We start from the raw sequence: 12,911 nt of genomic DNA, 5'->3' as shown, positions 1-12,911 counted from the left end.
AGTTAAATTTAGATAAATGTGAGGTGTTGCATTTTGGAAAGGAAAAATACGGCAGGATATATACAATTAATGGTAGGGTCCTTGTGAGTGTTGTTGAACAAAAGAGTGCAGGATCATTGTTCCTTAAAAGTGGAGTTGCAGGTAGACACGGTGGTGAGGAAAGAGTTTGGTATGTTTGTCTTTATTGGTCAGTGCGTTGAGTATGCAAGCTGAGAGATCATATAGCAACTGGGCAGGATGTTAGTGAGGTGACATTTAGAATATTGTGTCTAATTTGGTTCTCAGGATGTTGTTAAACTTGAGAGAGTGCAGAAATGATTTACAAGGATATTGCCGGGCATGGAGGAATTGAGCTACAGGAAGAGGTTGAACAGATTGGGGATTGTTTACTCTGGAGCATCGGAGGCTGAGGCGTAACATTATTGAGGTTTATAAAATCATGAGGAACATGGATAAGCTGAATATCCAAGATCTTTTTCCCAGGATCGGTGAGTCTAAAACTATCGGACAAAGGCTTAAGGTGAGAGGAGAAAGACATTAAAGGGACAAAATGTTCTTGCAGACTGTAGTGTGTGTGCATGGAATGAGCTGTCAGATCAAGTGATGCAAGCTGCTAAAGTTCATTAAATTATTGACAGAGATTGAGTCATGAATAATGGGAGACAGACAGGAAAATGGGGCTGAGACCACAACCTGATCATCCACAAACATAGTGCCTGGTGGAGAGGTTTTATAGTGACGAACCACTAATCTTGCTCCTAAGTGTGATGTTCCAATGTTCCATTCCGCCCCTCCAACCTGCTAGACAGGAGCAGTCGGAGGCCACTTACTGCTATAACCTGGTGGACAGAAACAGGGAAGATCATTCAGAGATCTTTCAGTGATCTAGCTCCCCTGACTCTCTGGAATATTGAATTCCTGATATTCACTACTCTCTGTTTGAAGAAATCATTGTCTGTCAGACAAGGGCTGAGCTAAGAGCGACTGACCCTGATATCAAGGCAGTTTTTAACTAAGGATGACATCAAGGAGCCTGAGAAAAATCGCACTTCACGAGAATCTATTGCAAACTCTCCAGTGTTTGGAGTCATTCACAGCACAAGGGAAGATGTTTATCATCATAGTTCATCAATCATCTCAGCTGTGGGATATCACTGCAGGAGATCCCCAGGGTAGCTCCCTCAGTCCAGGCATCTCTAGTTTGTCAGAGGGAATCTCTGCAGTGTGGAAGCAGGCCACTCAGCCCATTCAATTCTCACCAAACAGAAGTGGGGATATTCACTCTAAGTTACACAATGTTCAGAACACTTCGCCATCCCTCAGTTCCTAAAGTAGTCTGTGTCCATGCGCAACAAGACTTGGACAGCATTCAAGTTAATGTGTCGGCAACATTCATGCAACAGCGCTGCCAGACACTGCACATTTCCACAGTAAACGAAGGTGTTCATTCTGCACCTCAATCTGGTTTCACATGAATGTGGGAAAGTCATTCAGCCCATCAAAACTATTGTGCAAAGGAGTGACAGCCCATTCAGTCTCTCCTGCCTGTCACACAGGAAGACAAGCAGTCTGTCCAACACCACACGTCACTTACACAGGATCAGAAAGAGACCATTTCACACCTGGAGTCATTAAGAATAAACAGGAAGAGGTCATTCAGCTTCTCAAGTCACTAACTAGGCACAGGAAGATGTCAGAGATGCTCCAACATCACAAACAAATGGAGCAGGGCCTGAACAGATAAGACTGCTCCACCTTGTTCCTCGTGGCGTCATGATTCATAGTACATGCGTGTTAATGTAACATGATATCCTGGGAGGAGGAATGAAGCCAATTTTAACCAGTTTCAAAGTCATCTTCCATTGCTGAGAGAGCAGACCCATGTTCTCTCTGGAAGTAAACAGCTAGTGGTTAACGGCTTACTGTTTCAGAATGAAGGTATTATGGCTTCTGACAGGATTGTGTACAATCTAACATTGAGTGCAGGGCCACATAGTAAGTGTGCATGAAACTGTTCAGAGTTCATTCAGAGCCTGTACCTGACAGTCAAATGAAATGAGGTCTCTGCACAGGCATACAAACTATCAGGAATCGAGCATCCTGTGGAAAGTATGGAATTTCTCACCTTATCAATGACTGCTTGAGACATAATGAATGTCCATCCATAACCATCAAGTTTCAACTTCTTATTCTCTCACAGCGCTGCAGGTTAAACACATAGTTACTGCACTCTCTCCTTTAGGAAACATCATGCGAGGGTTCAGTCCAGTGAAACTCCTTTGCACTGTCTCAGTAACATGGAGATCATTATTTATAAAGCAGACTCTTTGTACACAATACTGGCTAAATACTGGCTCATCAAAACGCTACCATTGAGTAAGATATATTTGCTCTGGTACTTTAATAATTTTCCATGATGGACCACATATCCTTAACAGTAAGAATTACTTCACTGCCCCATACGAATTCTGTTCCTGACTTATAACCAAGGATATCTAGGTCTTTTTTCAACAACAGCCCTTCCCAACCTCTCACCATTTAATAAACGTAAATATTACTGATGGTATTTGTTGTTCACATCTGAATCATTTTTATACCTTGTGCACAGCTATTGCAGAAGAGCTGATCCTTCTGATACCCCACAAGGTTTCCGCCCAGAGAAAAAAATCACTACTCTGCTCATTTTGTCCATTATCCAATTTTTAATACATATGGTGTATATTCCACCTTTACCTACCCATGGACTCTAACATTCTCCACCCACCTGTATTCAACAATGTCAAACTTCGTCTGAAAATTCAATTACTCCACTGCGGCTGGTTCTCAATTGTCAACGACACAACTGACAGAGTCCACAAACTCCAGTAGGTTTAGCAAAGATAATTTCCCTTTACTGAATCTAGGCCATATCTATCAAATCATTATTTTCCAAGTGTCTAGTTGCCACACTCTTATAAAAGGTCCCAACGATTTTTTCACAGCTGACATGAAGCTATTTAGTTTTTTGTTTGTCCTCTCCGTCCTGTTTTAAATGTTTAGTTTTACAATTGCTGCTTTCCAATCTGCAGGATCCTTTCTCGTATGTAACCAGCTTTAAAGAATAATCAGTAATTCTTTTGTTAGCTCTATTGCCACCTCCTCGATATTCTGGGATGTAGCTCAGCAGAAACAGCATCTTACTAACCTTCAATTCGATTAGATTTTCAAAACCATACTCTTCATTAATTCTAGTTTCGTGCAGTTCCTCATTTTCGCCAGTCCCGCTGTTCGCTAGTATATCTGGGAGTTTGCTTCTGTACCATCCTCAGGGACATAAACTCCAATGTATTCCTCTCAGCTGGCAGATGCCTTCTGACAGCCAGTGAATAGTTCGTAGGACTGCATTCGGAGATGATGAATATGTTAACAACTCCTGCCTGGAAAGTTCCAGAACTGATCCAGTTCACTTCATGATGAGTGTCAGCACATTTCTGTCCCTCGTGTGAGGCTAGAGGTTATACTGATGGAGGGAACACAGCTCAGTGACCACCTCATTTTTGAAAGGTTCACATTTTATGTTTGGAATTGGTTCAGCTTAGAAAAATATTCCTGGAAATCCCAGGGAGGATAATACAATGCCCAGCCCCTCGCCATGTACAGGGATTTCCTTCTGTGTAGTCTCGGCTACATTTGTTTCCCATGGACCCAAACACTCTATAAATGCAGTGTCCAGATCTCTCTGAATACATGCAGCAGTGGATAATACACACCCGAGAAAAGCATCCTCAGAACCTGCCTTTACTGTCTAATAACAGGCGCAAGTCTAATTACCACACACACGGTGCATCCATTTCATGTTGAAAATGTTTCTCATCCTGGCTGAAAAAGCCGTTGCATCTCTGCACAGTCCCACAGGAACATGGGGAAAGGGGTTATGTTTGAAGAACATTTTATTTTCCCTTTTTATTTTCATTCTACAGTTGACAATATAAAATTACGTTTCTCTGTATCTCAGCAACTATAAGTTCAGCACCAGTATTGCTGCTGGAGTTGATCACCACACTCAGAGAAGAATGATACAGGGAATATACTTCACTTTAAACAGGGACATATCTAGATTGAAGTGATGTTCAGGAATATGGGGAAATGGGTTATGTTAGAAGAAGGTCCCTTTTTATTTTCATTCTACTTCATCATCAGCTGTTCCTTTGTTTGCTTTTCATTTCTTTCTCTGTCTCTCTGTCTCTCTTTCTTTTCTCTCTCTTGTTGGACATTTCACCATCCATTCAACTAACCTCCCCCTCACTCATCCAGCTATCCCTGATATAAATAATATTATTTCTCGGTTGCTTTCACTGTTGATGTAGGGTCACTAGACTTCAAACTTTATCTCTTTTCCTTCTGACGGAGGCTGCCAAACTTGCTGAGATTGGAGGAGGTGTCAGAAGAGAACTGGAACGGTAAAATCTGAAGTTACCAAAGGGGCAGATGACAGCTAAATCAACAACTGCACTGAGGCAGAGGTGGAGACTGGGGATATTACAGAGCTGCGTGGAGGCAGGTTTGATGGCAGAGAGAATATAGAGAAACAGTTGAGCGTAAATGGAAGATTCAATGGTCAGAACAATGTTGTTCCTTCTTCGAGGTTTATGAGTGAGGAGTCTGAAATTGTTGGAAATGAAGTGGAGTTTGTGACTGAAACTGAAGATAACAAATTATACATTTGTTAAATATAAAAACCGGATAAGCAATAACCTTAAACATCGTTTATAGAATCGACAGAGATAGCCTTATCAGGAAAACCAATAATAGCGAGGATGTGATAGTAACCAGCTTGAATAATTATCAGTACGGCTTCTATCCGCAATTCGAACCATGCCCAATCCCGTGAAAGATAGTAAAGACCATCGGATAAACTCCTGTCCGTTATTGGAACATTCCAGTCTAATGCATTCAGACTCTCATCCATCGTTGGAACATTCCAGTCTAATGTTCTCAAATTCTGATCCTTTGTTGAAACATTTCAGTCTATTGTTCTAAGATTCTCTTCCTCTCCCTCTCTCTGTCGCTGCTGATTCCAATCGTCTTGAGGATGATGCTGCCTCTGACACTATGGGATAACAGGTTGAAGGAAGCCCCTTTCTAATAGAAGAGGAAACCCTCCAGTGACGCAGTTAGGATCCATGGAGACTGACATCAATCACAGTCACTGTACAAACAGCTCCGGTTAACCCCTTTCACAACAACCCTGACCTATCACAATACTACTTGATCTCGGTGGGATGTTGACATCGCTGACTATTGGGTGAATTGTACATCTCCAATTGTAAAGTTAGAGGAGAGGGAGAGAGACGATGATTTCTTTTCACTCGCTCAATAATTCTCCTGTGTTTTGGCGGGGTAGGAATTGCTGGGCTACCGAGGCCATCTGTGTCTGATCACTAGGCCTGCTGCATACTTTGGCTTTATTTATTTATGTTTAACTTTGACATTTATCTTACCAGCATTACACGGCTTAGGTGGAGTTAGGCATTTTGACAGTCTCCTACAGTGCCATAGACGGTGTAGATACAGTCCATTCCTTGTGGTCCTTGCAGCCACGGTCTGGTCCTGTGGAGTGACGGACAAGATCTCCCAGAACCAGGATTCTTAGTTTTACCCTTCGCCAGTTATTGCTGGGGTCACAGCAGGGTTGGAAGGCAGGAAATCTCACCGAGCTGCTGCACTCTCTCTTTGAGATTTCTCTCTGAATTGTCTTTTGAAGTTCTTTCTTCCAGGTTTGAAGAACTGCATGTGAGACAATCTGTTTCCTGAATTTGTTTATTGCCAAGTGTGTGTTTCTCGGATGTTACCATATTAGAGTAGTTACTGGTTAGTAATTAAATGACCAATTAATCTGTTAGGTTTTCCAATAAATTAAATTATTAATATTCCCCCTGATTTGTCAAAGGCAGCTTTGACAAAGGGTCACTTAGACATGAAACGTCAGCTCTTTTCCGTCCTTACAGATGCTGCCAGACCTACTGAGATTTTCCAGCATTTTCTCTTTTGGTTTCAGATTCCAGCATCCGCAGTAATTCGCTTTTTTCCCCTGTTTTTGCTGTATTTTGTCTGCAGTGTTTGAATAAATTGTGTTTTGCTTAATGTTGAATATTTCGACCAAGCGAATTACTTCTGAACCACGGCACCTCACAATTACCTTTAAAATAAGAATATGTTCAGGTCAAGGCTACCTTCGTCATGTATTGTGAGGGGAGTCTGCTCGGGTCCATAGCAAAAAGGACAGAAATGATGTTATAATTGGATAAGTATGTAATGGACAACATGTTGCAGAAATATGGGGTTTGAAAGTGGAATGCACCGAGCTGGAGGAGTAACAGCTCATTCAGGAATTATATCGGATACACAATCACCTCATAGATCCAGCCGAGAAACGTATAAGACCAGATGAGATATCTGTTCAGCACGGAGCACCGTGCAGACCAGGCTCAGCACAACTCAGTTAACTGTCCAGGATGGAGCACTGTGCAGACCAGGCTCCATACAACCCAGCAATCTGTCCAGGATGGAATATTGTGCAGCTGTCACTAATACACTAGCTATCAGTCCAACACGGGGAGTTGTACATACCACACCAGTGCACTGATTCAGAAACCTGGACGAAATGTTCTGTCCAGGATGGGGTGAAATGCAGCGCACCCCAGTGTGTTGCTCTATAATCGTTGACAAGGTAACTGTTTAGTATGGGGAGCTGCGGAGTTCATAGCGGTGAAGTGATCTGTAAACCTGGAGCAGTTACCCTCCCAGCATGTAGAACTGTGTACACCCCCAATGCATTCAACTGTAAACCAGGAGCACTTACACTCACAGCATGTAGGACTGTGTACACAACCCCAGTGCATTGATCTGTAAACCAGGAGCAGTTACCCTCCCAGCATGTAGAGCTGCGGGAGATCACTGCAGGACTTCCTCAGAGTAGCTCCCTTAGCCCAATGTATCATCATAGAATCCCTACAGTGTGGAAGCAGATCATTCAGGTCCATTGAGTCCAAACCGAGCAGAAATAGGGATATTCACTGAAGTTTACATAATGTTCAGAACAAGTTGTCTCCTTCAGCTCTTGAAGCAGTCTGTGTCCATGTGCAACAAGACCTAGACAACTTTCAATATCGTGCTGTTAAAGTCTGGATAACATTCATATAACAGCACTGTACATTTCCTCAGTAAAAGGAGGAGCTCATTCAGCACCTCAGTTTGAGTTCACAAAAATATGTGGAAGTCATTCAGCCCATCAAACCATTGGACAAGACGTACGATAGCCCATTCAGCCCCTCCTGCCAATTACACAGGAAGTGGAGGAGTCTGCTCACTCCCACACGTCACTTACATGGGATCAGAAAGAGATCATTTCACACCCGGAGTCATTAAAAAGGAACAGGAAGAGGTCATTCTGCTTCTCAAGTGTAGTCTCAGCTCCATTTGTTTACCACGGGCCCAGACACTCGGTAAATGCAATGTCCAGAGTGGGGCCACCAGACCCTCGGGTCTCCCTGAAGGAACCCAGCAGCGGACAACACAGACCTGCGAAAAGCATCCACAGAAACCCCACTGACTTTCAAAGGACAGGACTAAGACAATTCCCCACACCCATGGTGCACCCATTCAGTGTTGAAAATATCTTCACCTCCTCAGATTCTCTTCCTGGCTGAAAAAGCCGTTGTATCTCCACACAGTCCCACAGTAACAGTTCCTCTCTCCAAAGAAGCAGTTGACAACGGAACATTGCGTTTCTCTATATTTCTGCAACTATAGCGGCAGCACCAGTATTGCTGATAGAGTTGATGATCACACTCAGAGAAGAGATTCAGTAGGAACATAATTCACTTTAAACTGGGATATGTCTAAATCCATGTGATATAAGGAATATACGAAAAGGGAAATGTAAGAGTCACTTGCCATTTTATTTTCCTATAGGTTCATCATCAGCAATGACTTTCCTCGCTTTTCATTTTTTCGCTGTTTTTCTGGCCATTTTTCCATCCATTCATTTCAAACCTTGCCCCCAACCTTCCCTCCAAATCAGAGTGGGGGGACACTGTTGTTTGTAATATCTATAAATGATCTGGAAGAGGGCACTGTTTGTATGACCAGCAAATTTGGAGATGACACGAAGATTGGTGGATTAGCAGAAAGCATAAGGGGCTGTCAAAGAATACAGAAGGATATAGATAGACTGGAGAGTTGGGCGGAAAAGAGACTGATGGAGCTCAGTCCAGACAAATGTGAGGTGATGCATTTAAGCAAGAGTAATTCTAGAGCGAACCATAGAATGAACGGAAGAGCCTTGGGAAAACTTGATGGGCAGAGAGATCTGGGAGTGCAGGTCCATTGTACCCTGACGGTTGTTGCACAGGTGGATAGAGTGGTCAATAGCGAATATAGTATGCTTGCCTTCATTCGATGAGGTATTGGGTATAAGAGCTGGCAAGTCATGTTAAAATTCTACAAGACATTGGTTCGGCCGCATTTAGAATATTGTGTACAGTTCTGGTCGCCACATTACCAAAAGGATGTGGAGGCTTTGGAGAGGTTGCAGAGAAGGTTTACGAGGATGTTGCCTGGTATGGAAGGTGTTAGCTGTGAAGAGAGGTTGAGTAAGTTAGGATTATTTTCATTGGAAAAAAGGAGATTGAGGATCACAAAATCATGAAGGATATAGGCAGGATGGATAGAGACAGGCTTTTTCCCAGGATGAAGGACTCAATAACGAGAAATCACGCTTTCAAGGCGAGAGGTGGAAAGTTTAAGGGGGATACACGCGGTAAGTATTTCCCACCGAGGGTGGTGGGCGTTTGGAACGTGTTGCCAGCAGAGGTGGTAGAGGCAAGCACGGTAGATTCAATTAAGATGCATCTGGACAGATGCATGAGTAGGTGGGGAGCAAAGGGTTGCAGATGCTTAGGAATTGACCGACAGGTTTAGACAGTACATTTGAATCGGCTCAGACTTGGAGGGCCGAAGGGCCCGTTCCTTTGCAGTTCATTTTCTTTGTTCTTTGCTCTTTGTTATAAAGAATATTATTTTCCAGCTGCTTTCCGTTGTGAAGCAGGGTCACTGGACTGGAAACGTTATCTATGTTTCTCCTCACAGAGGCTGCCATACCTGTTGAGAGTCTCCAACAGTTTCAGGCGCTGGAGAATTTTATTTCAGATCTCCAGCATCCACAGTTTCTTTGTTTATTTCACCTTTAATGCTGTTGTTTCACGGGATGTCAGCATCAATGGCAAGGGCAGCATTTGTTGCCGATCACTAATTGCCCTTGTCTGTGAGGTAATTTGTCAAGACAATATGGAGCCAAACACATTGTTGTGAGTCTGTAGGCACACTTAGTCCAGACTGGGCAATAATGTTCAGTTTCTTTACCAAAGGCTGTCAGTGAAAAATAAAAACAAATCCTGATAGTTTCTGTTTTCTATGCCTGAAATTAGGTTTCATTCCAAACTGTGTCATTCGAATTTAAGCTCTGTTATCGGCTGTGTTAGGATTTTAAACGGTGCCTTTGGAGTCATAGCCTGTGCCTCTGAATTACCCGTCCAGTTACATTATCACTCTGATATAGAGTCCTTATTCCATAGTCCATATTCCCTATTCCATTATCCCTGCCAGAGAGAGATGGCGGGGGAATCAGTTTCAGTACAAACAAACAAAAAGATTTTGGGACAAAAGAGAAAGGGAGATGGAGAAAAAAAATCATGTAAGATCACAGGTTTCAGAATGCGGAAATGAAGATATATCGACAGCATCCCGCAACATGAGCCAGTATTCCAAGGAATGACGGATAAAGGGGGTGTTGGTGTCTTTTAAAATGCTGGAAAATATTATCTGAGCATTTTTTTAGCAGCTTTGTAACTGCGAGTGAGGTCAGCAGAGGCTTCCACTCACTGCTGAAACTAACAATAATTTGTCTCAGTGCCATTTTCATTGACTGTGACAGAGGGATTGTCTGTACAAAGCCGAACTGGTTTCATGGTGATATCTTATTGGACTCACCTCATTAACTACCTACTCCACCCCATGGTTTCCCTCATTCAATACCAGTGCGATTCTCCCACCCATCGTGGCTGGATGTCCTTACCAAGGCCCTGATAGTCCTGGATATTCCGTGATCTCTGGCACTTGTGCCATCTTGAAAAGGCCAATGGGCACACGGTTGAGCTTTCTCAGTGTGGAGCTGCCCAGCACATTTTACCCTGAACATGGCAGATAAGGGGCAATTACACCACCGTTTGCCGACCGGGGCACGGAGGTCCTGGTGGATGAGCTAGTACAGAGGAAGACCATTCTCTTCCCAGAATGGGCCACACCGCCAGACCCACCGAGCACGGTCTAAGCTCACCACACAGCTCAGTGCAGTATCTGTGATCTGACGAAATGTCCAGCAATACAGGATAAGCATCAATAACCTTCCCCACTCTGTTAGGATTAGGGTCACTGTATTCTCTCTGCTCCCTCACCCTCACTGTATATCTGTTATAGCGCCTGCCCCCGAACAAGGCTCATGCTCCACCACTCTAACTGCGGCATACCAAACCTTCCCCATCTCTCTCTCTCTCTCTCTCGCCTTTTCAACACCCATACAATGCGTTAGAATGTTGTGGAGAATGCCGATTATAAAATGTTCCAGAAAATGTTCCAAATAATTCCCATTTTCAGGAAAATGTCAATGCCCCAGTAAGTTACAAATAATGGGAAGGAGAGGAGATGTACGTTAATTGAATCACATTCAATTAAAATCCACCATGAGGTCATTCAGCCCTTCAAACATGCTCCAGCATTTAATAAGATCGTGATCCAGATGACACTCGGGCACTTTTATCCCGGTTTTCTTCAAGCGCCTGTTCGAGGGCATTTCCCATGGGAACAGAATCTGTGAGCAATATATTCCATCAGCTTTATACTTCTATGTAATGGTAATAACGTTTTACACAGACCAATAAAAATATACACTTATTTATGGTTGTTGATAGCAAATTACAATTAGTAATTCTGGTTATTTCACTTGTCTCACCTAATTGTATTCAACCAAAGCCAGCTTCTACACACTTGTGTCATTATAAAATACAGTTTATAGCAGAGAAGGTTTTTATACTCAGCCATTATATTGACCGTTATCTGAATTTTACAGTTTTCCTTGTTGTGAAAGTTTGTTTCCTTTGAGTGTGCCTGTTTATGTCTGTAATAGTTACACCATCTCTCACTCAGTTGGCTGTACGGCTGGATTGTAATGCAGAGGGAGGACAACAACGCATGTTCGGTTCCCCACACTGTCAGAGGTTACTATGAAGGGGACGCTCTCTCAACCTCACCCCATCACCCGAGGGTGGTGACTGTCAGGATAAACCACCACGAGTGGTCTCTCTCTAATGACAGAGCAGCTCCATGGTCCTTTGGAACTTTATTCTATCACTGTTAGCTTTGTAAAGTGTTCTGGAGCAGTGTCATTTTGTAACACTGTCAGCCTTTCCCCATGCTGCACATTCCCCCACACTGCACCATTTCCCAAGAGGTGCGAGGGAGGAGCGAAGGAATTCTGCGAAGGTGAATCTAACCGTTTGAAAGACTTAACCCAGGTGTCAGGACCTCCATTTGCCGAGAGGTGCGAGGGAGGAGAGAAGGAATTCTGGGAAGGTGAGTCTAACCGTTTGAAAGACTTACCTCAGGCGTCGGGATCTCCATTTGCCGAGAGGTGCGAGGGAGGAGCGAAGGAATTCTGGGATGTTTTTAATTGGGTGAGGAAAGGGATTGATGATTTGAAAAGTGACTACAGAGAGTAAGGTTGGAAACTGAAGAACAGGACGAATTGAGTAGTGGTCTCAGGTTTGTTAATGGTGCCACGAGATAGTGAGATGAGGAACAGTCAGCGAATGCAGCTTAACATGTGGCTGTGAGGCTGGTGCAGGAGGGAGGGCTTCAGGTAGCTTGACCATTGAGATACCTTCTGAGGATGGTGAAACCTGTACATGAAGGATGGGCTGCACCTGAACTGGAGGGGCACAAATGGCCTGGGTGGGATATTTGCTCGTGTGATTCGGGAGGATTTAATCTAGTTTGGCAGGGAGGGGGGTGGGAATCAGAGCCATATGTCTGAGAGGGGGTCAGTTTCAGACTGGACAGGATATATTGAATCTATCAGGAAGGTTTCTTACGCGATGAAACAAAGGGATCAGTTAAAGTGCGTCTGCTTTAATGCAAGGAATGTCCGAAATAAGAGTGATGAACTTAGAGCATGGATCAGTACTTGGGGTTGCCATGTTGTGGCACTTACCGGGAAGAGGGTTTCACTGGAGCAAGGATGGTTGCTCGATGGTCCAGGGTTTAGAACATTTAGAAAGAACAAGGAGATTGGAAAAAGAGGAGGCGTATAGCATTGCTAATCAGAGAGTGCATCACAGCGACAGAAACGAAGGTTGTTGAGGAAGGTTTGTCTACAGAGTCAGTACGGGTGGATTTTAGGAATAGCAAGGGAACAGCCACCCCATTGGGCGTTTTCTACAGACCACCTAATAGCAGCAGAGAGGCAGAGAGATTGAAGATCTCATAGGTGAGCAGATTCTGGAAAAATGCAAAAGTAGCAGTGTTCTTGTTTTGGGTGATTTCAACTTTCCCAAAATCGACTGGGAACTCCTAAGTGTAGATGCTTTAGATGGATCCGTTTTTGTCAGTTTCCTTACTCAGTATGTAGACCGACCGACGAGGGGAGGGGTCATTTTGGATTTGGTGGTCTGCAACGAGCCAGGACAGGTGTCAGATCTCGCGGTGGGAGAACACTTTGGTGAGAGTGATCATAGCCGCCTCACATTTAGCATAGCCTTGGAGAGTGAAAGGAGCAGTTACTGAGGGAAGATATTTAATTGAGAAAAAGGGAATTATGA

Source organism: Chiloscyllium plagiosum, unplaced genomic scaffold, assembly GCF_037043375.1.
Source record: "Chiloscyllium plagiosum isolate Xiang-an unplaced genomic scaffold, Cpla_swu_hap1 HiC_scaffold_42, whole genome shotgun sequence".
Lineage (NCBI taxonomy): Eukaryota > Metazoa > Chordata > Chondrichthyes > Orectolobiformes > Hemiscylliidae > Chiloscyllium > Chiloscyllium plagiosum.
Note: the sequence above shows the minus strand (reverse complement) of the source record.